Source organism: Globicephala melas, chromosome 5, assembly GCF_963455315.2.
Source record: "Globicephala melas chromosome 5, mGloMel1.2, whole genome shotgun sequence".
Classification (NCBI taxonomy): Eukaryota; Metazoa; Chordata; class Mammalia; order Artiodactyla; family Delphinidae; genus Globicephala; species Globicephala melas.
In genome coordinates this window covers 67814596-67838193 of record NC_083318.1, presented here as the reverse complement: position 1 = coordinate 67838193, position 23598 = coordinate 67814596, and the positions used below count along the sequence as shown (strand labels likewise).

General features: G+C 36.2%; 1 protein-coding gene across 2 annotated transcripts in view; it reads left to right on the top strand.

Moving 5' to 3' along the window:
* Nucleotides 1–23598, top strand: part of KCTD8 (potassium channel tetramerization domain containing 8) — a 253800-nt gene that overhangs the window by 2075 nt on the left and 228127 nt on the right. The window lies entirely within an intron of this gene.

Genomic DNA, 23598 nt, shown 5'->3' with positions numbered 1-23598 from the left:
ATGCGCCTGTGTGTGTGCGCGCGCGCGTGTGTGTGATTGTGTTTCCTTTCTGGGCGCCTCCAGTGCGAATGAGGGATTGAATCCACTTTCCCAGGGGGAATAAACGTAGTGATTTTCTGAACTGAGAGAACGAGGGAGTGGATTGGAAAGCATCTGGCGCAATGCCTTTTGTAGTGCACTTTGGCGGGGGCGGTGGGGGGGCGGGTTCTGTGGGTCAAGTTCAAGAACTCCACCGACTAGCACTGAGGCTTGGGGGATGGGGAACCGGGGCGGGGACAATTCGCAGTGACGTTTATAAAGTGAGGAGAGCCGCAACTAGAGAGCTATGTGGACAAATGGAAAGCCATCTGGGATGGGAGCAGGAACATCATTTGGCAAATGTTTTTTCTTTCTCAAGACACAAGAAGATTGAAAACTTGCCTGTAGTGTTAGGGAGAGTAGCACTGACAGCCTATGTATAAGCCCAGCTTTAATTGCATTTATTTATTAAGTAATTCACTAACTGTTTGGAATCCAGGCAATTTTTTGCACTTTATTTTGACTAGGGAAGTGGAAAGGACCTCTCTTTGCACAGGCGTGAGATTGATTGGAAGTTGCTCATTGTTTGTGTATTCTAGTAACCTTGGAGGTAAGGGTGACAAAACACAGCACACTTAGTGTTAGATTGTCTTTTTTAATAGTGCTGGTTTTCCTAAGAAAACCATTTCAACAGAGAAGCAAAGAAAGTGTCCATTGAAGTGGTAGATAAAAATCTAATTTTCTTAGAGAAAGACAAATATTATATCACTTGTATGTGGAATCTAAAAAATAATACAAATGAATCTATATACAAAACAGAAACAGACTCACAGACATAGAAAAAAAAGGTTATGGTTACCAAAGGGGAAAGGGGGGAGGAATAAATTAGGAGTTTGGGATTAACAGATACAAATAACTATACATAAAGTAGATAAGCAACAAGGATTTACTGTACAGCACAGGCAACTGTATTCAATATCTTGTAATAACCTGTAATGGAAAATAATCTGAAAAAATATATATAACTGAATCACTTTTCTGTGCACCTGAAACTAACACAATAATGTAAATCAATTATATTTCAATAAAAAAATCTAATAAGATTTTTTATTCTTAATTATATGAAAGTATTATTTGTTACACAGTAAAAAGATCACAATAGTCAGAAAAGCCACCCAAAGGAAAGGACCTTTATTGACACTTCAGACCTTAAACATTTATGTCATTTATATAATAGATATATTTCCAAGCATTTCAGAAGATGAGAGGAAATGAACTTTTGACTTCTTTTAGTGATTTTTAGTGGTTAGTGATTTTTGTTAGAGAAGGTGTAAGCATAAGTGTTCTGCAGTTAAGGTTCTTGAATTTTGGATTCTTTTGCAGTTTTGGTCTTTCTTTTCCCCCTAGAAACTTGTGGACTTGAAAATGCCTAGTACTTTGATTATGAAGAAATAATACAGGTTGTCTTTAAATTATGAAAAATGCTCATAAAATAGTGTACTGAAGTTGGAAACTCAGCCAATTTAAGTCATAAGATGATTTGAGAGATGCTTAGAATTCAGGATATTTCACTTCTGGAGCTAGAGGAAGTGAAAGAAAATAAAATATTTATATTATGAATAATGACTTGCAGAGTATTCACATAACAAATGAGTTCTGAGATTCATTGATAAAAGTCCCAGAAATCTAAGGAAGCAACTCAAAGCCTTTTTCATTGATTATCCTGCGGGGGAAAATACACAATTCCAGATTAAATATGGTTCTTTTGAAGTGGTATTCCAGTTGACCAACCAAATGTGGTTGCCGCTTTTTATTTGTCATATAAAATTTATCTCGAACACTGTTATATATACATTTATTTTATGTTTTGTATAGCTTGCAGCACATTTTCACGAATTATTTTGTATGGGATTCCATTTAAATTGGTGAATGAAAATTCACTGTATTTCCATCCTATTTAGTGAAGGTAATAATGTTAACTATTCAGTGTAGTTATCTTGTTTAGCAATCTCTATTTTTAAAAGACTACCAGTGTTATTCATACAAACAAAATCATTAGATGAACTTGTTTGTCCACCGTTTCAGATGCAGAGGGCCTTATTATCTTTTATTTCTCCTTTGACACAATTCTTTCAAAACATTTTTTTTAATGTATAACATGTATCAGTCATTTTAACACCTTTTAAAGGTGAACTTAGTAGTTTGAAGCTGCTCTAAGAAGTGTAGAATTGGTTTATACACTTGAACATCAATTTCAGCTCTTCACTCCCCCCACCCTTGCACCCAACTTCCCCCTGAGTTTCTGTAGAGATGGGAGGAGAGTGACAAATGGTTCAGTAATCCCAGACACTGCTATTTGCCAAATGCGTGATCTTGACTAAATTATTTTAGTTTCCTCACCTGTGCAATGGAGATTATTATAGTACGAATTTTATTGAATTTGAGAATACATGTAAAGTGCTTGGACCAGTGCTTGACCTATAATAAAAGCTTAAAAAATGTTAGCTGTTACAATTATAGTAAAGACTTTTTCTTGTCAGTATTAAATTTAAATTTTGTTTTTAGTAAGTATAGTTGATTTACTTGTAAAGTTAATTAGAAAATTATTTTGCAATTAAATGATAGCATAATAAACTTTCAGAAGTTTGAAACTACCAATTTAATAACCAGATTCTTCCCTGGAACTTGGATTTTTCAGGCCAAGTTCGAGTCACCTAGGTTTGCCAATCACACTCCAGTTAGTTCTTTTGGATCAACTCCAACAGAACCTTTTTCTGATTCAGGGCCAAGAAGTGTTTTAATACTCTCCATTAGGAGTTGAAACTTTGGCAGTATTTTCTCACAGACTCTGAGCTAGATTCATATCTCCTTAAGTACTTGTATCCACATCACTGGGTTCTAATACTCAAGGTGATATACAGGCTGTTAAAGATTTAATATCAGCTTCATTTGGCTACATGGACACTTTGATCTATTATCAGTCATAACTCATAGTTTTATCAAGATTTTAGACTCTGCAACATATACTAGTACTATTAAATTCCATATTACTCTACTAGTACTAAAGATGGATTGTCCTTTCTTGAAGGAAAACAGTGATTTATTGTGTTTTCTGTTTTTTGGGGGGTGTCTGTTAAGCGTAATTGTGGCTCTTTTTAGCAATATCTCAGAGACGAAAAAAGGCATTTTGTGTTGGCATTGTATTACATAGACAGTAGCTATCTGCTTGGAATGTGATATGTAGACTACCCATAATTAAAATGAGCATTATATATATCCTTTATTTCTCATAAACAGTGTGTTTACAGAAAGGTAGTACTGATTCACTGCTCTTCTCTTATAGTGCTTTGAGTTTTGCATTCTGTGTTGGTTGAATAATACGTGGTGTGAAAGTATACATTTCTCTAGGTGCATTTGATATTCCTTAAATTTGGTACAGTCTTTTTTGTTGTGATGTATGAGAATGCCCGATATAGGACCTAATGCTATTACTGAACTGGACTGTGAATTCTAATCTGTCTTAATGGATTTTTATATACACTCTTTCAAATACATTCTGATTTATTTCACTGTGTTTGGTTGAAGAAAGCTAGCTGAGTTGAAAATATTCAAACAGCTGTTCAATCCTATGTTAGCAGGCCTGTTGCATTAAAAGCTTTCTAAGAAACGTCTTTAAAAAGTCATTCTATTTAGATGCATACCTTTAAAATTATATATTATTTTCTAGTCCAAAAATACTTCTACTTTTATCAACAAACACTGTTTTATGGAAAATAACTTTGTTCCTTCTTATTTTTTTTTTTGAAGTTGGTTCTTTTCTTCTTGGAGACTTACTAGTCATTTTTATAATTATCATGGAAAAATTTCTTCTGCAACCACATGGCTGAATGACTTTTGAATCAACAGGGAACAGATAACTTTGTAAAACACCAAGATTCTTATTTCATGCAAATACAATATTTGCAGTAATAAAGCAGACAGAAAATGACAAAAACCTTGGAGTGCAAAATATTTGGAAGCCATGCCATGGCATTGGTTACTGTTTAAGGGCATTAAACTTTTATGTCTGGCATAGTACTGTCTCTAAATTTGATCTTTTAAAATTATGTTATGGCTTTAGTTTTCTCTGCCACCCTTTCTACAGCTTTATGTGGGTCAATCCTTAAGCATATAATAAAGCAAAAAGACAATGACACGCCAAGCCTCATTTGGCAAGTTCTTTCTCTTTTGTAGCTTAGAGTAGAAGAACTCACAATGAGTGTGTTTGTGTGCCTTAGTTAAAAAGAAAAAAAAAATCTCTTTGGGAAAAGAGAAATAATATGTATGAAATTAGCAACAATTATTATCTATTCTATTGTTATAAGTTATTGGGTCAATTAGTTTAAAATGTGAAAATGATTGTCAGCTTATTCAAATGCAGCCCTTTTTGGATAATGGAAGTAATATGTGCAGTTTTAGGAATTCTATAAAAGAGAAGTAAAATTTTAAAAAATTGCCACCAGTAACTGCTAATAAAAATCTTGACTCATTTCCTTCCAGTCTTTGTTCTAAGCCTGTGAAGATGACAGACATACTTTTTGAAAGTTATGGTGACACTATGTAGATGGTTTATATGCCATCTTTACTTTGTTTTGCTTTATACATTTAATGCAGTTATACATTTAGTGACGTTTCCCACAAGACATTGAATTTTTTCATTGACATCTTAGATAAAAGCATAATACATGTCCTTTGCCACAGACGGTATTATAAATAAATATTGGTGTTGAATATTTTCCCTGTAAGCTTAGAAAATAGTTGATTTTTTCAAAGTACAGTATGTGTAATAAAAAGAACGTTTACTATGTACCTAGATTTGTGATAAATGTTTTATAGCCATTACTTTTACTTTTTTAACATTCCATTAGCTTGGCATTAGTTCCCTAATACTTCAGTTAGAAAACTATGATTTGGAGAGGTTAAGTTAACATCCTTAGTTCATAGAGCTGGTATGCGGCTGAGCTGGAACTAGAATAGTTCTGCCTTACTGCGAAGCCCTTACTCTTGAACATTTAAAAGTAAGCCCTGTTTCATGCAATCAATTTTGTAAATATATTTCCATGTCTACTGAGTACCTAGAACTTAGCTCTTTAAGCAAAAATGGGTAGTGTGAGCTGTATATGAATGAACCTAATTTTTCTTAATCTATTTTAAATTTCCTTAAGAATACAGTAAATGCAGTTGACCCTTGAACAACTGCGAGGGTCTATCTGTAAGCAGATTTTTGTTCGAATAATATGTATTGAGGTTGGTTGAATCTGAGGATGCAGAACCTCCAATACAAGGACCAACTATAATGTTATAAGCAGATTTTCTACTGAGCAGGGGTGGGCACCCCCTAGCCCCTGCATTGTTCAAGAGTCAATTGTATATGTTTTATGTCTTTACTTGATGAAAGGGTTAACTTTTAACGATTAAGGCTACCACATTAATGGATATTTTTAAAATTAAAGAAAATAAACCATTTGACTCAGTTTACCACTCTTTTGGGGGAACAAGTAGTATCTGTAGGTTTGATAGACTGACCAATTTTAGACAGTGTTAAGGTAATCTTCTGCAGAAAATTCATTTTACCTTGTGTAATATAACACGTTTTATGTATGTTCTTAGAAGGTGACAAAATGAAGAAGGTATTTTGGTTGAAATCAATTTTGTTAATTACGTAAAGTTTATTGGCCCTAACTATTGGTTAATGCCTTTAAATTATATACTTGCTATAATTAGGTCCAAAAAAGTATCAAATATCCCCTGGGTATTGGAATTATTGGCTTTTGGTGTTTTTGAAGGCTTAAAGTATTGTGGAAGTATATCTATACATTTGAAGTAATTGGAAAGTAGTGTTTCAGGTAACCCTTCAATCTATGTTTCATTACAGTTATCGTTTTTAAAGCCTCTTTTGAATTAACTTCAGGCTATTGTCAGCACTTAGCAGCCACAATCCTGCAAGACAAGCTGGCAGCTTCTCTAATGGAGATGATTCTAAAAGGTTTTGCAAAGACTTACCTAAAGATGAGAATAACTTTATTCACAGGTTTTCAAAGTCACTCCCATAGGTAAGTTAACTATAAGTTCTAAGGGTAATGGTGAACCTCCAGATGCTGACTTGAACCTAAGGTGTCCTGTGCCTAGCATCTGTATACTTCTCATCATCCGTTTCTGCGAGGGAGCATGAAACCTAATTATCCTGTAAGGTTAGTTGTATTTTGCACTTTCAAAAGCAAAATATATGAGTATTTTATACTGAGTTTATACTGTTTACAAGTTTCTTTCTTAACTCATTGGTTTTTTAGTGTACCCCCGGTACCATAGTCATGTCGTAACTGAGTGACCTCTTGCTCTAGAATCCTTATGCATTTAGCTTCCACACTTCCCTGTCTCTTCCTAGTACACTACGTATAGGGCCTTCATTGCATTTCCTAAGCATGTAACTATCTTTCTCTTTTTTCTTGTTGTATCCTATTTTTTTCCTAGCTTTATTGAGATATAATTGACATATAACATTTTGTAAGTTAACATGTTGATTTGATACACGTGTATATTGCAATTTGATTACCACTATAGTGTTAGCTAACACTTCCATCTCCTCACATAATTACTAGTTCTTTTTTTATGGTGGGAACATTTAAGATCTATTCTCTTAGCAACTTTCAAGTATATAGTACAGTATTTTTGGCTATAATCACAATGCGGTGAGTTAGATCCCCAGAACTGATTTATCTGATAACTGGAAGTTTGTACCCTTTGACCAACATCTCATTTCCTCTACCCCCCTCAGCCCCCTGGTAACTACCATTTTACTCTGTTTCTATGAGTTCGGCTTTTTTTAAGATTCCACTTATAAGTGATATCATACAGCATTTGTCTTTCTGTGTCTGACTTTTTTTTCACCAGCATACTGCCCCATGACCCATCCATCTTCTTCCTTCTTTATTATGGCTGACTATTAGCCCATTGTATATATACACCACATCTTTAGTCATTCGTTCGCTGACAGACACTTGGGTTGTTTCCATATCTTGGCTATTGTGGATAATGCTGCAATAAACATGGGAGTACAGATATCTTTTAGACATCCTGTTTTTATTTCCTTTGGATATATATCCAGAAGTGGGATTTCTGGATCATATAATTATCTCTTTTCGTATTGACCTTCCACACTGGCCTACTTTCTCCTTGAGAGTTGGCACCGAGTCTCACTTTTGTCTTTTCATCCCCCAGTGCAGTGGCTACTGTCACATTAAGAACTCAGTAAATATTTCTTTTTTGAATGAAAGTATAAATTAACAAATGAACCAGCGATCTTGCTGGTTGTACCAACGTAGTTATTGAGTTGAGATTTAGTTTCACTTCAATTTATATTGCACCTATTGAGCAATTACCAGGCTATAGCTTGGGACAAGACATGCCAATGTGAATGACAGAGACCTCGCGCTTAAGGTGATCACAGTAAGCTTTATGTAATATTGAATTATGTTATAGAGGGGTTATTTGGTGTATTAACAAGAGACAGAGTAATGGCATGAGAGGCTGTTGCACAGGCACCTATAAAGAATGAAAATAACTGAAATGTTAACTAAAACACGGGACAGCTTCAAATAATGTTATAAATGAAGTTGTTAGGATGGTAAAAATACACACAGAGACACACACACAATTGTTTATTTATTTATACTTAAATGACTGGTAGAATAGAAGGTACAAGGCATCAAAATTTAGCTGACCTTTTTTTTTTTTAATGTATGAAAGATGTCAGGCAAATGCTCTGAGCTGCAGCCTACCTGGAACCACTTGCCTTTCAGAACATCTTAGAATGTGTAGTGACTGCTGCCTCCAGACATGGTCAGGGCCTACTGTGGTGTAACATAAGTTCAGGAAGTATCTGGCTGTACTGGTAGGTGTTTGCAAATGTGAGGATCCAATGAACTATTTTGTTATCTCTACTCCTAGTTTTTAAAAGGTATCTTGAAATACACTTAAGAGGTATTGCTGTTTCATGATCCATATTACAATATCAATTTTACTTATTAACCTTGTGTCAAGGTAGTTCATTAAAACAAATCAACTTTGCTGGTAATAACAGCACATAGCTTCGTTCACCAGTTAAACTTAGTTCAATGCTTGTTCAGCAGTTGCAGTGTAAACGTGGAATATAATTTCTACCATATTTTAATCATTCTCTTATTAAATCCTACTTACATGGGGGAATATGAGTTAAATACAACAAAAGAATAAAAATATATATGTAGTGTTGATTTCCAGCTCACCAGAATGGTGATTTCACCATTCAGTTATGCTAGTTCCATTTCTTGCACCAGTTATAATAACAAAACCCTTGAGCATAGATGGAATCCACAGTATATTGCCATTTCCTTTCATCTTGTATAATTAGACATGTTTAATTTCTGATACAAGGAGACTAGGGAGAAGAATACTGTGCTTAGAAAGAGACAATACCAGAATCTCTTGGTCCCCACTCCCAACAAGCAAAAAGCTTGAACACTATGAATGATTTTCTACTTTTTAGTCAGATTCCTTGAAAAATTCTGGCTCTAGCTTTGAGAGCTTGGAAAAATAATTTAATCTCCCTCCTGAAGGAAGAGTGAGGGAAACAATAATACTCATCTTGTAGGTTTATTATGAGGATTAAATGAAGTAATCCATATAAAACACTTAGAAGACTGTCAGACAGGTAAAAATTAATTGCTCAATATATGTCAGTTAGTGTCACTTACTAACTTAATATCCTCAAAACATATATCTATCTATATATTCCCACTTCTCTACATTATCAATTCATAGTGCCAAATTTCTTCTTTTTTTTTTTTTTTGAGGAAATTGATAGCAATACCTATTCAGAATTGCTCTGAAAAGGTCCCATTATCATTAGTGAAATTAAAAAAAACTTGACCTACTAAGTATAAAATTAATTGTAACATATTATTAAAATAAGGTTATTCTAGTTCTTCATTGTCTAGGAAAAAAATGCATTCTTCCAGGTCTAGCGCTGGTCACTGGTCAATTTTGACACAATTAACAGGAATACTGGTATTCAGCAGTTATTGTTTCTAACGATGGGGTGTATTGAGGCAGAGCACCTCTTAATCACATTCTATATTTATATTTCTGTTGAAGGCTTTTAGCTTTGATTTTCAGCAGCTTTATGCAAGAGAACACATTGTCACAGGGCCAGGGACTCAAACATTGCTTAGAGTTTGGGCATTTGGCCAAAAAATTTCAGGCTAGGTTTTGGATTAAATACTTATCTCCACAATTTTAGGAAAACTATGTTAGCTTTCAACTCAATCAGCTCCTATTGAAACTACTCTACACATTTTGAGTATGTTTTTTAGTTGCTAAAAGTCCAGATATTTGAAGAAAGCATAGAGATCTAAGGGAGATGCTGGCAGCCATTCAGAGATAATTCTCCAATATTTTGACCTCTTTCTTCTGGTTGGCAAAGGCTGCATCTCTTTGCAGGTAGAGGGTAAGGACTCATTCATATAATTCTAAAGTGACTTCTGTTTTTGTCAAGGAAAAGTTGCTACCGTGGCAACTTTATAGTGAGTGGCAGGAGGAAGCAAGCATGGTGATTACAAATTATTGGTTTAATCTACATTGTGATTTTTAGAATGAATCTTCTAAAGTTGATCCTGACTTTTAGAAGACAAAAGAAAGAGCTGGCAATAGAAGTCTTCGGACTATCATCTTAACCTTCATTAGTATGCATATTTGTTTTATTTTGTGCTAACTTTCCTTTTCTGTGCTTCATTTTTCATGTAGAAAATGGTAGAAGTTGATCTTTTTTTTTCATATTACCTCCATGGAATTCCATAAGTAGAATGTTCCCAGTAATCTGTGCTGAATAAAAATAGGATATTGTTCTTGTTTTAGTGTGTCAGATTGTCATTTCTTAAAGAGAATGTGTTGAGTATATTGATGTTAACAAAACATTTATTTAGGGTGAAACCTTTTCATGTACTATCTTATTTAATGTATAGCTGATTCACTTTATTATACAGCAGAAACTAACACAACAGTGTAAAGCAATTATACTCCAATAAAGATGTTAAAAAATATTTTTTAAATAAAAGCAATAGGGGTGGGATTGGTAGATGCAAACTATTACATTTAGAATGGATAAACAATAACGTCCTAATGTATAGCACAGGGAACTATACTCAATATCCTGTGATAAACCAAAATAGAAAAGAATTTAATGATGTTTAAAGAAACATTCAGAAATATAAAGACTACCAAACTAAGAGAAATCCAGATTAGATTAATTTTAAGCTACTGAGTCAGATGTCTTATTTAGCTTATTTATATTTATTCATGCATTCATAATCAGTATTATATACAAAACAGCCTGTTAGGTGATGAAGATGTGGTGGTAAACAATGGCGAACACATTTCCTGACTTTCATGATCAGGACCATGACATACAGATGTGCAGTTTGTACATTGCTTAACTCTAGATTTCATTTACTGGGTCTAGGTATATAGCAATACAATAGGTTGTGTATTGTAGATGTGCAATGCACCACTTGTGAGCCTTTGAGTAATGGTCCTACTCATGGCTAAAGACCACTGGCCAAAGTTAGTTAGTTATATCTCTTACTTCTGACCACAGGAATCTAGGCATGAGTGTGTGTGTGTGTGTGTGTGTGTGCGTGTGTGCGTGTGTGCACATGAGTGTGTTTAGGGAGAGCATCAGTATGACTCCATGACCACTGCTGTCAATTAAAAAACTTTTGCCCTCTGAATTGTGGTTGAATAATGACCAGTTTGTTTTAGAAAAATGTGACACTATTATTAACCTTGACCTTTTGTTGAAATTGCTTATTTAGATATAAACTCAGTATTGAAAATGAAAATTTTTCTGGTTTCTACATCATACCTCACTCCCTTTTTGAGAAATTTTATCTCTTGAAGTCTATTCAGGAATCTAGATTTTGCTATACTACTTATATAGATGTTGCCTATTCTCCATGAAGAAATCCTAAAGTCAAATTAAAATGAAGACTTCTGCTGGTTACCTTTGATAGGTTTTTTATAATTGAGATTAAATTTGAATTTGAAGTGGTTATGAGGTATTCCTTTTCATTTCAGTTAAGCAGACATGTGATGAGTTGATTTAGCATGTTTCACAGACAGTGGTAAAAAGATATATATTTGCTCTGCAGCAAGAAATATGGAACTTGTTAACAATTCTTAATGTTGCTGGAAAATGGAACCATGAATAAATATGCTAGGAAGTCCAGCATTGAAATTTCTGTAGCTTTGTATAATCATTTACATCTCCTCTGCTGGACTGATGTGTTTCTAAGGCATGCAAAAACCATTAAAATATTTCAGCTTTCGCTTTCTGTGTTAGCATGTTTGGGTTGTAAAGTAAACTTAGTCATTTCAAGCTGTTTTATAGCTGACACTATCAAGCCATATTTATCATTATTATAATTTGGTACTTAGCATTCATACTGTGAAGCTCAGTTTTACCCAGTATTTGGTAAGATTTACTTCACAGTTTTAGTACAAACACCAGGGTCTAAAGACTAATGGCTATAATTTTTGTTAAACTGTACACAATATCTTATGAACTGAAATTGTGCCCCCCCAAAGATATTTTGATGCCCTAACCCCCAGTAATTCAGAATGTGACCTTATATGGAAACAGGGTCTTTACAGAGGTAATTAATTTAGAATGAGGTCATGAGAGTGGGCTTAATCTGATATGACTGGTGTCCTTATAAAAAGGAGAAATTTTGGACCTAGAGATGTAGATGCACGTGCACACCAAGAGAACACCACGTGAGCATGAAGGTGGAGATCACACTGCTGCATCTACAAGAAAAGGAATGCTAAAGATTATCAGCAAACCGACAGAAGTGAGGAGAGAAGCATGGAACAGATTTTTTCTCATATCCCTCAGGGAGAACCAGACCTTCCAACACCTTGACCTTGGACGTCTAGCTGTGAGAACTGTGAGGTAATACATTTTTGTTGTTTAAGCCACCCAGTTTCTGGTACTTTGTTACGGCAGCTCTAGCAAAGTACAAAAGTCGTTTCAAACTCTTTATCTTGTAACAAATCTGGGAAAAACTTGAAAGGCAATGGTTTTAAAACTCCCTGAATTTTTCAGAGGTCTTAGTTGCAGACGACAGATTCCATTCTAGATAATTTAGACTGGAAAACACTTATTAAGTATAATGTCGATAGCTCACAGATTACTTGGGAGGTCTGAGCTTCCCGGAATGACTGCTAGACACCATAGAATAGGGCTCCTAAGGGTGGTGTACTGTACACTGTATGAGGTCCAAATGTGATTCCTTGTGGAATGGTCACCTATGAGTTAATATATTAATATGTAAGTTATTTGCCCTCAGTGCATTCAATAAACAGTGTCAAATAGGAGCAGGATGGCTTCAGTGAAAGATTTTGTTCCAAAAATGGGAAAATAGGAAACATACAGCACCACAGGTCTATAGCAAATCCCACCTTGCAGACAGCAGAGACTCCCTTTACTGGCAACAGAAAAAATTCCTTGTTAAACCTACCTGACAGCACTTGGTTCTGTCATTGAGTAAAATTCCCTTCCTTGCGGGTTGCTTTAGTGTTAAATAGCCTAGGCTACAGATGGCTAGTCTTGCAGTTTCTCTGGCAGAAGAATTTCTTCAAAATTGTACTGCACTTCTGGTCAGTTTCATGCGTGAATTAAGAGCAACAAAATTCTTGTGTAGTGTCATTTTTAGGCCTGAAGACTCTTTATTTTGTGAATAACTGTGAATCACTCTGTGATTCTGTGAATCACTCGCTTCCCCCTCTCTTAAATTGATGGTCTACGTGGATGGTGCCAGCTTTGTCAGTGGGGCAGGCACCCTTGTGTGAAAGAGTACCTCCTGCTAAGGCTGCAATTTTGTAGTTAGATTTTGTTGTTGATGTTGCCTTTTAAACACAACTTTTTTATATTATGAAAATTTTCAACATAATGAAAACAAAACAATTGTTAAAAAAAATCCTCCCCTGTATTCATCTCCTAGATTCAACAATAATCAAAATATCACTTCATCTCTGAATTTTTTGTTAAAGCATCTTAAAACCAACCCCAAATATTATTTCACCCCTACATATTTTAGTATCTAAAACAAAAATGGCTATTTTCTTATATAACCAGCCTCCATTATCAACTCTAACAAGGCAGATAATATTTTGTATAATATCTGAACCATAATCCATAATCCTATTTCCAAGATTGTCTCAAAAAAATTTTATAGTTGTTTCTTTTTTAACTCGATTGTTTATTTTATTTTTATGTGCCTTCTCTCTTAATGTAGAATAGTTCCTCCTCTGCCTATTTCTCATTCTAATTTTCTATCCTTGTCTATATCTCTCTTTTTTTTTTTAACATCTTTATTGGGGTATAATTGCTTTACAATGGTGTGTTAGTTTCTGCTTTATAACAAAGTGAATCAGTTATACATATACATATGTTCCCATATGTCTTCCCTCTTGCGTCTCTCTCCCTCCCACCCTCCCTATCCCACCCCTCCAGGCTGTCACAAAGCACCGAGCCAATATCCCTGTGCCATGCGGCTGCTTCCCACTAGCTATCTACCTTACTACGTTTGTTAGTGTGTATATGTCCATGACTCTCTCTCGCCCTGTCACAGCTCACCCTTCCCCCTCCCCATAACCTCAAGTCCATTCTCTAGTAGGTCTGTGTCTTTATTCCTGCCTTACCCCTAGGTTCTTCATGACATTTTTTTTCTTAAATTCCATATATATGTGTTAGCATACGGTATTTGTCTTTTTCTTTCTGACTTACTTCACTCTGTATGACAGACTCTAGGTCTATCCACCTCATTACAAATAGCTCAATTTCGTTTCTTTTTATGGCTGAGTAATATTCCATTGTATATATGTGCCACATCTTCTTTATCCATTCATCCGATGATGGGCACTTAGGTTGTTTCCATCTCCGGGCTATTGTAAATAGAGCTGCAATGAACATTTTGGTACATGACTCTTTTTGAATTTTGGTTTTCTCAGGGTATATGCCCAGTAGTGGGATTGCTGGGTCATATGGTAGTTCTATTTTTAGTTTTTTAAGGAACCTCCATACTGTTCTCCACAGTGGGTGAACCAATTCACATTCCCACCAGCAGTGCAAGAGTGTTCCCTTTTCTCCACACCCTCTCCAGCATTTATTGTTTCTAGATTTTTTGATGATGGCCATTCTGACTGGTGTGAGATGATATCTCATTGTAGTTTTGATTTGCATTTCTCTAATGATTAATGATGTTGAGCATTCTTTCATGTGTTTGTTGGCAGTCTGTATATCTTCTTTGGAGAAATGTCTATTTAGGTCTTCTGCCCATTTTTGGATTGGGTTGTTTGTTTTTTTGTTATTGAGCTGCATCCTTGTCTATATCTCTTTACATGTAGTGACATCAATTTGTTTACAGAAATAAGATCTGTTGTTCTGATTGTGCCTGCTTTCTTTCTTCTGATGTTATTTAAATTGTTCCTTTGTTCTTATATTTTCTGTAAGTGAACATTAAGTCAACCTTGATTAGATTCTGCTGCTGCTTTTTTGGAGGGCAAGACTATTTTTTTAATAATTAAATGGTAGAGGTGAGTGGTCTCAGTCCTATTTCTTCATTATAAGTTCCCATCAAATGTTTACCTAATAGTTTTATCATCGATGACCATTGCCTGGTGCAGATATTACATTACGGGTTGCAAAATCATGATTTTCCAATTTTATCATTTCTTTCACATTTGTCATGTGGAGTCTTGTAATGAAGAACTTTCTCTCATGAGTTACTTAAAATATAGTTCATTGAGGAAAGACAGGGCAAATGCATAAATCTTATTTCTTGCCGTTTTGACAGTGAGGAGTTGTTTCCCTTGTAACTTCCAATGGTACTTGGTAAGTTGCTGCTATCGTTTGGTATTCTGGTGCTTTCCTTCCTACTTCCCTGTTATGGCGGTTATCATCTTTGTTCGTCTCCTCTTCCTCCCCTCTGCTGCTGCTGCTTTTCTCAATGTCTCTGTCTCTCTCAAGTGTAGCTGTGGAATCATGGATATTTTATATGTTTCAGCATTCCAGTCAATTGCATGTATTATTTAGGATGTTCAAACTGTTCGGTCTTTGACCAGGGAGAGACTATGTGCTCTTTTGACACAGCCCGTTAAGTCCTTGGTAGGTTACTTGGTATTATGCAGCTACAACTTTTAACTGCCTTGGTTTGTGGTATAGAAATAGCTGGATTTGTCAACTTCATACGTTTCCAAATTGTAGGACTCTCCTTCAACTCCTCTTACAAGGAAAGGGAGAAAAGAGTGCCTCCTTTAGAGGAGCTGTGCTCTTTTCTATCTCTTCTGGAAGGTTTTCTAGGTGGGTCTTTCTTATAAGATGATGCTGAAAGAGGCAGGAAACCAACACTACACACTAATATTTTGAAATTTCCTAGCATTTTATCTCATGCTATAGCTTTAGTTGGCATATGTCTACCTTCTAAGGTAGTTGGCATATGTCTACCTTCTAAGGATCATAATTTGACCATATGGTCACTGTCACATAATAATTGTTGTCTGTGTTTTCATCTATGACATCCTTATCCTGTGGCCAACCACTGGACTGCTTCCCTGCTACATTCAACCAGTGCCCTACTTTAGGTTTGTTATCACAGCAAGAGCCACATTCTCTAGTCTAAGTTATATTCATTAGCTGCATAAAACCAAACGAACTCTAGTTAGTTTAAGTGGAAAGGGATTTATTAAGGATGTACATATCTCATAGCATCATAGGAAGGAATGAAGAAATAGACCCTAGGAAGGAGGATGTTAAAGCACTCTGGAGAACTGGCCCCTGATGGGGCTGCTGCCTTTGTCACAAACAGGGGACTCAGAATAAGAATCGACCAGCATAGCCACAGAGGACTTCCCCTGCAAAACCATCATGCTCCCTGCCTCCTCTGAATTCTGAATGAAAGTCTGTAGGAGGACAGCTGATTCGTGCAACACGGGTTACATCCAGAAGCCCATCTCAGTGGAATCAGGAAATTTGGTTTTCAGCTATCTAACCTCTTCCTGCTAGTAAACAGCAGGTCCATGCACTATATTCTGCACACCCTGTGCCTCAATTAACTTCAAGAAGAACATCTCAAAAAGACAATATTTTTATTAAAATGCCTGCACATATATTCATAGTCACACACATCTCATTTCTACAAAGACATCATTGTATAAATCCCTTTATGGGAATTCTTTTATGTACTAATGTGTGTATAGTAGAAATGAGACTAGTAATTTTAATGGCATCATTTCAGTGCAAGGTATCAATGAGGAACAATATAGGAAGTAGAATCTCAGCCTGGATAATAAAAAAAATTACCTGAGGAATGAATATATATATATATATATATACACACACACATACATATATATATATGTATATAGTGGAAGTATGTATATGTAGTGGAAGTATGTATATACTAGAAGTATGTAGTATATACTAGAAGTATATAGTGGAAGTATATATATACTAGAAGAATGTAGTTTCAAAATATGCATGTTAGAGTCTAGGATAAATGAAAATCTGCTAAGTTGTTAGACATCTATCGTTGTAGTAATGCTAAAGTGTATATGGATTGTGGCAAAGATTAGAGAAAATCAGAGGATCTTGGCTAACCTTTTGCTTCTGTCACTTTCTACTTATTGATTTCACGAAAATCCCTTAAATACTTTGAGATTATTTCCCCATCTCTCATCTTAAGAATGATTTGAGCATGGATGAGATGATACATGTCAGGTGTTTTTAGCGCCTCAGTTGAATTATCATATATAAATGGAACCAATAGTAACAACATATAAATTGCTTTGAGGTTAACTATGAGGAAGAAGCTGGTTAAGATGCTATCTCATTCTCTGTCACAGGTGAGATACAAGCTGAGGGTTCTACCCCAGCTGTGTGCCAGATGAATATCTTTTGTCTGGCAAGGGAATGTGAGTTTAAGTCACTGAAGTGCAAGATATAAGGCAGATGTAAAAAAAAGTACCGGCAACGGTAATGCCTGTGCAATGTAATAAATGATCCCACAAAAGCCCATGAATGACAGCAATTTCTAGGTAACTTTAAATCCCCAGAGAAATTCACTGCTAAACCTGATGCAGATTTTTTTGCTAATCAAGTTAAGGATATAATTTCACATTGGATCTACTCTCCCTTCCTTATGGAATGAAATCTCACACTGTGTCTGATACTCTAATTCTTGATTGAAGTAGTAAGGGGTGGTATATACTAGTTTGGTTTTTTAAGTGAAATTAAAACCGGTGATTTCTTTAATTAGAGAGGATGACTTTTTAAATTAGATTTACTCTCCATGCCTTACTCAGTGAAGCCTCACACTGTGCCTGGCACCAAATTGTCATTTAACAAATGTTTGTTGATTTAATTAGGGAAGCTGTGTAATGGGTGAGTAGAGACCTACTATGACTGAGTTTAAGGAGGAGGGCTCTGGAGTAAAACAGGGCTACATTCATATCCTAACCTTTTTCATTAATAACTGTGTGACTCTGGGTAAGTCATGTACTGTTTCCAAGCCATGGTTTCCTCTTTTGTAAATTATCAGAATAACAGTACATACTTCAGAGGGTGCTCTGAGGATTAAATTGTATGAGGCAAATAAAAAACTCGGCACAACATCTTATTCAAAGTCAAGGTTTTCTAAAGTGAACTATTTTACTTATTATTTACAAGGAACAGTGGCAATACAGAGGATGTGATTATTGCCTGAACTGAATGTGGGGGTTCAGGGAAGGCATTCAAGAAAAGATGACATTGCAAAGTATTGGCTGAACGTGGGCATCCATGTGAGAGCTTGGGGGCTTTGCTAGGCATGGAGTGTTAGAGAATAGGTTGGTCTGGCTGGATATCAGGGAACATGTTGGGGGAAAAAATCTGGAAATGTAAGCGGGGGAAAGCTGATGAAGTACATTTTATATTGGCCAAAGGATTTTGAACCAGAAAAGGATATGGTTAAATGTGCATTTTCAAGAAGCATCTATGGCAGCAGAGTGAGACATGTACTTGGGGAAACTGAAGTTACTTGGTTAGTTGGTAGTTATGGGAAAGCTTCAGGCCAGAGATGAGCTGATGTGCTCCAGTAGAGACAGGAAGTAAGGGATATATTCTGATGCTATGTAGGTGGTATAGTCAATTGAACTTTGGGAAGAAGGAATTAAAGCATCTGGCAGCTGACCGATGATTCATTTATTCCCTTCACAGGAGGATACCTTGGGAGAAAGAAAAGAAGGCAGGTGACTTGGTCTAGTCTCCTTGTCAACTGGCTCTCCAAGTAAATAGATGAATGCTGTTTATAGGAATAAGGGATCTTAATTAGTGAACGTCTTTTCCAAATGACCCTGGTTAAAGGATGACTTACAGTAAATAAGTACAGAATCTATAAGGCATGGATCCCTGGAGGATACCATATGAGCTATTCATTTCTCTGGATATATAACATGTAGAAGTTTTATAACTTATATGTCTTTGTCTGTGTGGGGAACCCCATAAAGCTTCCCTTGAATCCCTCATTGATCATTCTGGGCCAGAGAGAGAATGTCCTGTGTGGGAAGGAAGGAACTAGGGAGTCATGTGGGATGTCCCAGACCACGCCTGGTTTCATCTGTGCCTCTCTTCTTTAAATTGTTGGTGACACTTGATACTCTGATCTGTTTCATGGGCGTCCAATGTGACCATCTGATCTTGTGTTTTAGTTCAAACATTTTGACCTATTGAATGTAGGGAATAGGGAGAAAGAGATATAGAGGATGACTCCAGTTGGTGATGGCTGTAACTGAGAGAAGGCATACTGGATGAGTGAGGCCCTGCCCCCATCCCTAAGGAGAGGATGATAAGGTCAGTTTTAGATCTGTTAAATTTGAGATATCTGTGTAATTTTCAGGTGGATATGTCTCAAAATGCAGGTACTGGATATCACATGAATGATCAGAAAGAGATCATGGAGAGAAAGACTGTGCTGAAGCTGTTGAAGGAATAGGTGAACAAAGAGGAGCCCGTGAATGACACTGAGAAGGGCCCGTGGGACATCGGAAGTGTCAGAAGAGAGAAGTGGTTGTGGAATTTATGGGAAAAACAAGTTTTAAGCACAAAGAAGTGAGTTTTAAGCAGAACAGTATAAATGCTGCAGGGTTGACCATCGATTAAGACTGAAAACATCAATTAGATTTACCAATTAGGAGCTCATTACTGATTTTAGAGATAATTAAAGAAAATTATAAATTTGTAGTGGTAACGAATTGCATGATGGGGATGGTCTCTGATGTCGATACAGAAGTAGAGAGGGTAGATAATGGGATTCATCCAGGCTTGTGGTGCTCTGAAGAGCAGAGCAGAGCTAGTTTAAGAATACTGATAGGGCTTCCCTGGTATCACAGTGGTTGAGAGTCCGCCTGCCCATGCAGGGGACACGGGTTCGTGCCCCGGTCTGGTAAGATCCCACATGCCGCAGAGCGGCTGGGCCCGTGAGCCATGGCCACTGAGCCTGCGCGTCCGGAGCCTGTGCTCCGCAACGGGAGAGGCCACGACAGTGAGAGAGGCCCGCGTACCGCAAAAAAAAAAAAAAAAAAAATACTGATAAATGAGTAGTTGGTACAACTAGTTGCTTCCTCCAGGGTGGGTAAAGAAATCAGTAAAGTTGTGATAGTCTAAGGAACTTGTAGTAGTAGAACCTCAGATGTTGCTCAAACTTCAATATTTGTTTCATACTGACTTAGAATCTCTGGGTGCCTGAGCATATTCTTCTTTAAGCAGTTTTCCAGATTAATGTTTAAGAATTTCCCTAATTATAAACAAGTGGGTACTGAGAAAAATTAAGGTCTTGCTAGAATATTAAGTTAAAAAATAGGACAGAGATCTGTATGCATAGAATGCTGATAATTATATTAAAAAAGATGCAAGTCAATGATCAGGCATTTAAAAAGCCTGGAAGGCTTTAAAATAACTTAGTTATTTCTAGATTGTAGGATTTTTAAATAACTTTTATTTTTGTACACCTTTTATTTTCAGCTTGTATTTTTATAAGGAAAAATAAATTACGATTATTAAAAATTGGTAGCTAATAAATGATTTATTTCTATGTACTAGATCATAGATACAGGTAGGATACTGTCTTAAAGAAAATGTTTTAATAAAGATAGAAGGAAGAAAGAACATTAAAGACATTTCATACCTGAATAAGGTATAGAGGGAAAGATACCGAGAGGAACATGGAGTAAAAGCAGAGCTTTGTGTGCGAAAAACAAATTCCATGTACATCATAATTTTGATGAGGGTGGCCTATCCTCTAACACTCTTAAGATTACAGATATTCAGACTCTCAGCTTCTACCCACGTTTTTGATCAAGACCTAAACTGTCCAAGTGTCATGGAAAAAAACTTACAGATCACTTTGTAGAATCAGTACAGTGATGTGGAGGGAACATCAGTCTGAAAGAAGCCTGAAGTCATGAATCCAGCTGTGTTCGGAAAATCTCGAAGGTCATCTTAGAGAAGTGGCTGAAATCTGCCATAGATTACTAGTCACCTAGGCATATATCTGTCTACAGCTATCCTGATAGAAAATGAGTACATGAGGGCAGTATATTCCTTGGAAGATTTAAACCAAGGAATTTTTTTTGTGTTAGGTTTTTGACAAAGATGGTGTCATACACAGTAGTGTCAGCCAAGTGAGTGTGTCAAATTCATAAATGTTTATTGAGTAATTATTAGAAGCTGGACTGTTTAATGAGGAATATCAAAATGTATAAATCATAAATATCCTTAACTTCAGGGACTAACAATATAGGTGGTATTTTTATACAAAACAAATGAGATCTTTATCCTGAAGATAATGGCAAATATTAAAGGTATTGAGGCCAAAGAAAGCATGAAGGGTGTAAATTATAGCAACACAGGCCTTTGGGAGGTGACTGCAAGAGTCCAGGCATGAGATGGGCCTAGCTTGAACTGAGCTGATGATAACTTGAATGGAGAAGAGGGGATAGATATGAAACACACTGTGAAGAAATAATTATTCGGGCTGTGGACTGCTTATTGAGTCCAAGGGAGGTACGAGGTAGAGTCAAAGGTGACTCTCATGCTTCAGTACTTGGTACCTAGAAGAACTCACAGGACTATGGAAGATGAGAGGAAGGACAGATTTAGGGGCAGGAGGAAAATAATGAGTCTAGTTCATTTTAATCAAGATGGTCATTATAGTCATAACCATATCTGTAAGAGTTTGTACTGCCCTGTTCAAAACATGCCTTCACGGAAAGAAGATTACCAGTAAACTTCCTAGATAGAAAGATCACCGGGGGAGACAAAAAGTTTGGGACAAATTTTGTATTTTTCTGGTCGCTAACTCAGGACAACGAAGGTAAACCATATGCTGTATAGGCATAGTTGCTCCATCTTCAAAACTATTAATTCAAAATCTCATTATAACATCCTCTCCTGCCACCTTGTGTCATCATTCTCTATTATAACCTTTTCCCCTCCATTCATTAGCCTTCTTTAGTTCACTGCCCTCATTATCTATTTAGGTTACAGGTTTGTAATTGCAGTGACTCTCCTGGAAATATCCTAAATACTCTTGTTCTTCCATCTTTTTTGTTTTTTCCTAATCCCTTTGGCGGCTTTGAGTGGACCTAACTAACACCTTTTCCCTGCTATAATCAAGTAACATAGAACTTCCAGAGAAAACCACACAGCAGAGAAGACCATTTCTACTAAAAATCCATGAACACCAGTTTTAAATAAACCATCAGCACTGCCTGCCAAATCTCCCATGCTTCTCTGGTAAACCCTTCTAATCGTCACAGTACATTTTTATTATAACTTTTCTTTAAACCTCCAATTACCTCACCTATTCTTGATCATCACTCTTAGCAAATGTCCTTATCTGTTTCTTTATAGAGAAAATGGAAGCCATTACATTCATTCATCTTCCTGCTCATTCATGTTTCTGCTGCCAATCATGCAACTATCCACAACCGAAACCATCTTATCTACCTTACCTGCTGATAGAGGAACTATCTCTTCTCTCCTGGGACAGTTCTTCCACTCTATGCTCTGGGTCCTATCACTGCCATTCCATTCCATCCTTCCATTACTAAGAATATTGCATTCATTATTATTACCTTTAGTTTTTGGCATTCAACCTCTCTCTCTCAACTGTATCCTTCCCTTTGGCTTTCAAACTTGCTAGAGTTCTTTCCATGAAAACAATAATGAAATGTCCCCAAAGTTATTTCTTATTTTATCCAACTATTCCATTACATAGCTGAATTTTTTGAAAGTTATTCCTTATATCTAACCAATTACCACTTTACACAACTGAACTTTTTGAGAGAACGGTCTGTATTTTGATGCCAATATTTCCATTTTTTCAATTTGTGCTTACATCTCAGTACACCCAAATCAGACTTTTTGTCCTCAACATGCCTTTAAAACAGCTCCTTTAAAGGTCTCTGGTTTTCCATCCATGCCATTCAATTCAGTAGCTATCTATCTTTTCTTCCACTTCTTATCAGCATTTGCCATTGTTGACTGTTCTGTCTTGGAACACCTTCTCTTGGCTTCTGTGCATCTGGCCGTTCAGCTTATGCTTAAAGGACTGAGGGAATAAAATCTAATGTCTGAGCCTCTATCCAAACCTTGTGCAAAATCATGGGCCAGTGTCAGACCCAGAGGAAAGAGGAGATGTTTTTCTATTCACCAATTTATAAGATATACTTTCAGGGTTCTGAAGTTTATGACACAGAGTATGGTTAACTCTTTGGCTCTTCCTTTTGTTTCATTTGTAGGGTCATCACTCTCTACCTAGCATTTAAATATTAGAGTTACTTAAGTTTTGTTCTGTGTCCTTTCTTACCATTCCCTTGTCACTGGGAGCTCTCATCACCATGATGTATATGCTGATGTATGCTCATGTATATGCTAATGGCTCCCAAATTTATGTCCACAGCATAAACTTTTCCTTTGAGTGCCGTACCTACTGGTAACCCAGCTTCTATTCAATGTTTCCATGCAAATATGTGAGTGACATGTCTGACTTATTATGTCCGAGTTAACAAGTCCAAAATTCATAGTCTCTCTCCTCTCCCACTCCTACCAATACCTATTTCAGTTTCAGTGTTGTCTTTTTCAGTCAATGGCCGTTTCATGCATTCTGTTACAGAAGCCAGAAATCTAGTATTCTTCCTTGACATATATCTCTGCTTGTTTTTCTTTTAGAGTTAAAAGGAATTTTAGCTATTTGCTAGTTTACAAGTATTTAATCTGAGGTGCAGGGACCCCTTGCAGATCTGTGAATCCTTGAACGTTTGATTCACAATTTTCTGTGCATAATCATCTGAGCATTTTTAGGAGAGCGATACCTAGTACTCATGAGGTTCTCAGAAGGGCCCAGAATCCAAGAAAATATTGATAAGACTAATCAATATTTTGATTAACTTCCTCACTCATGGATGAGG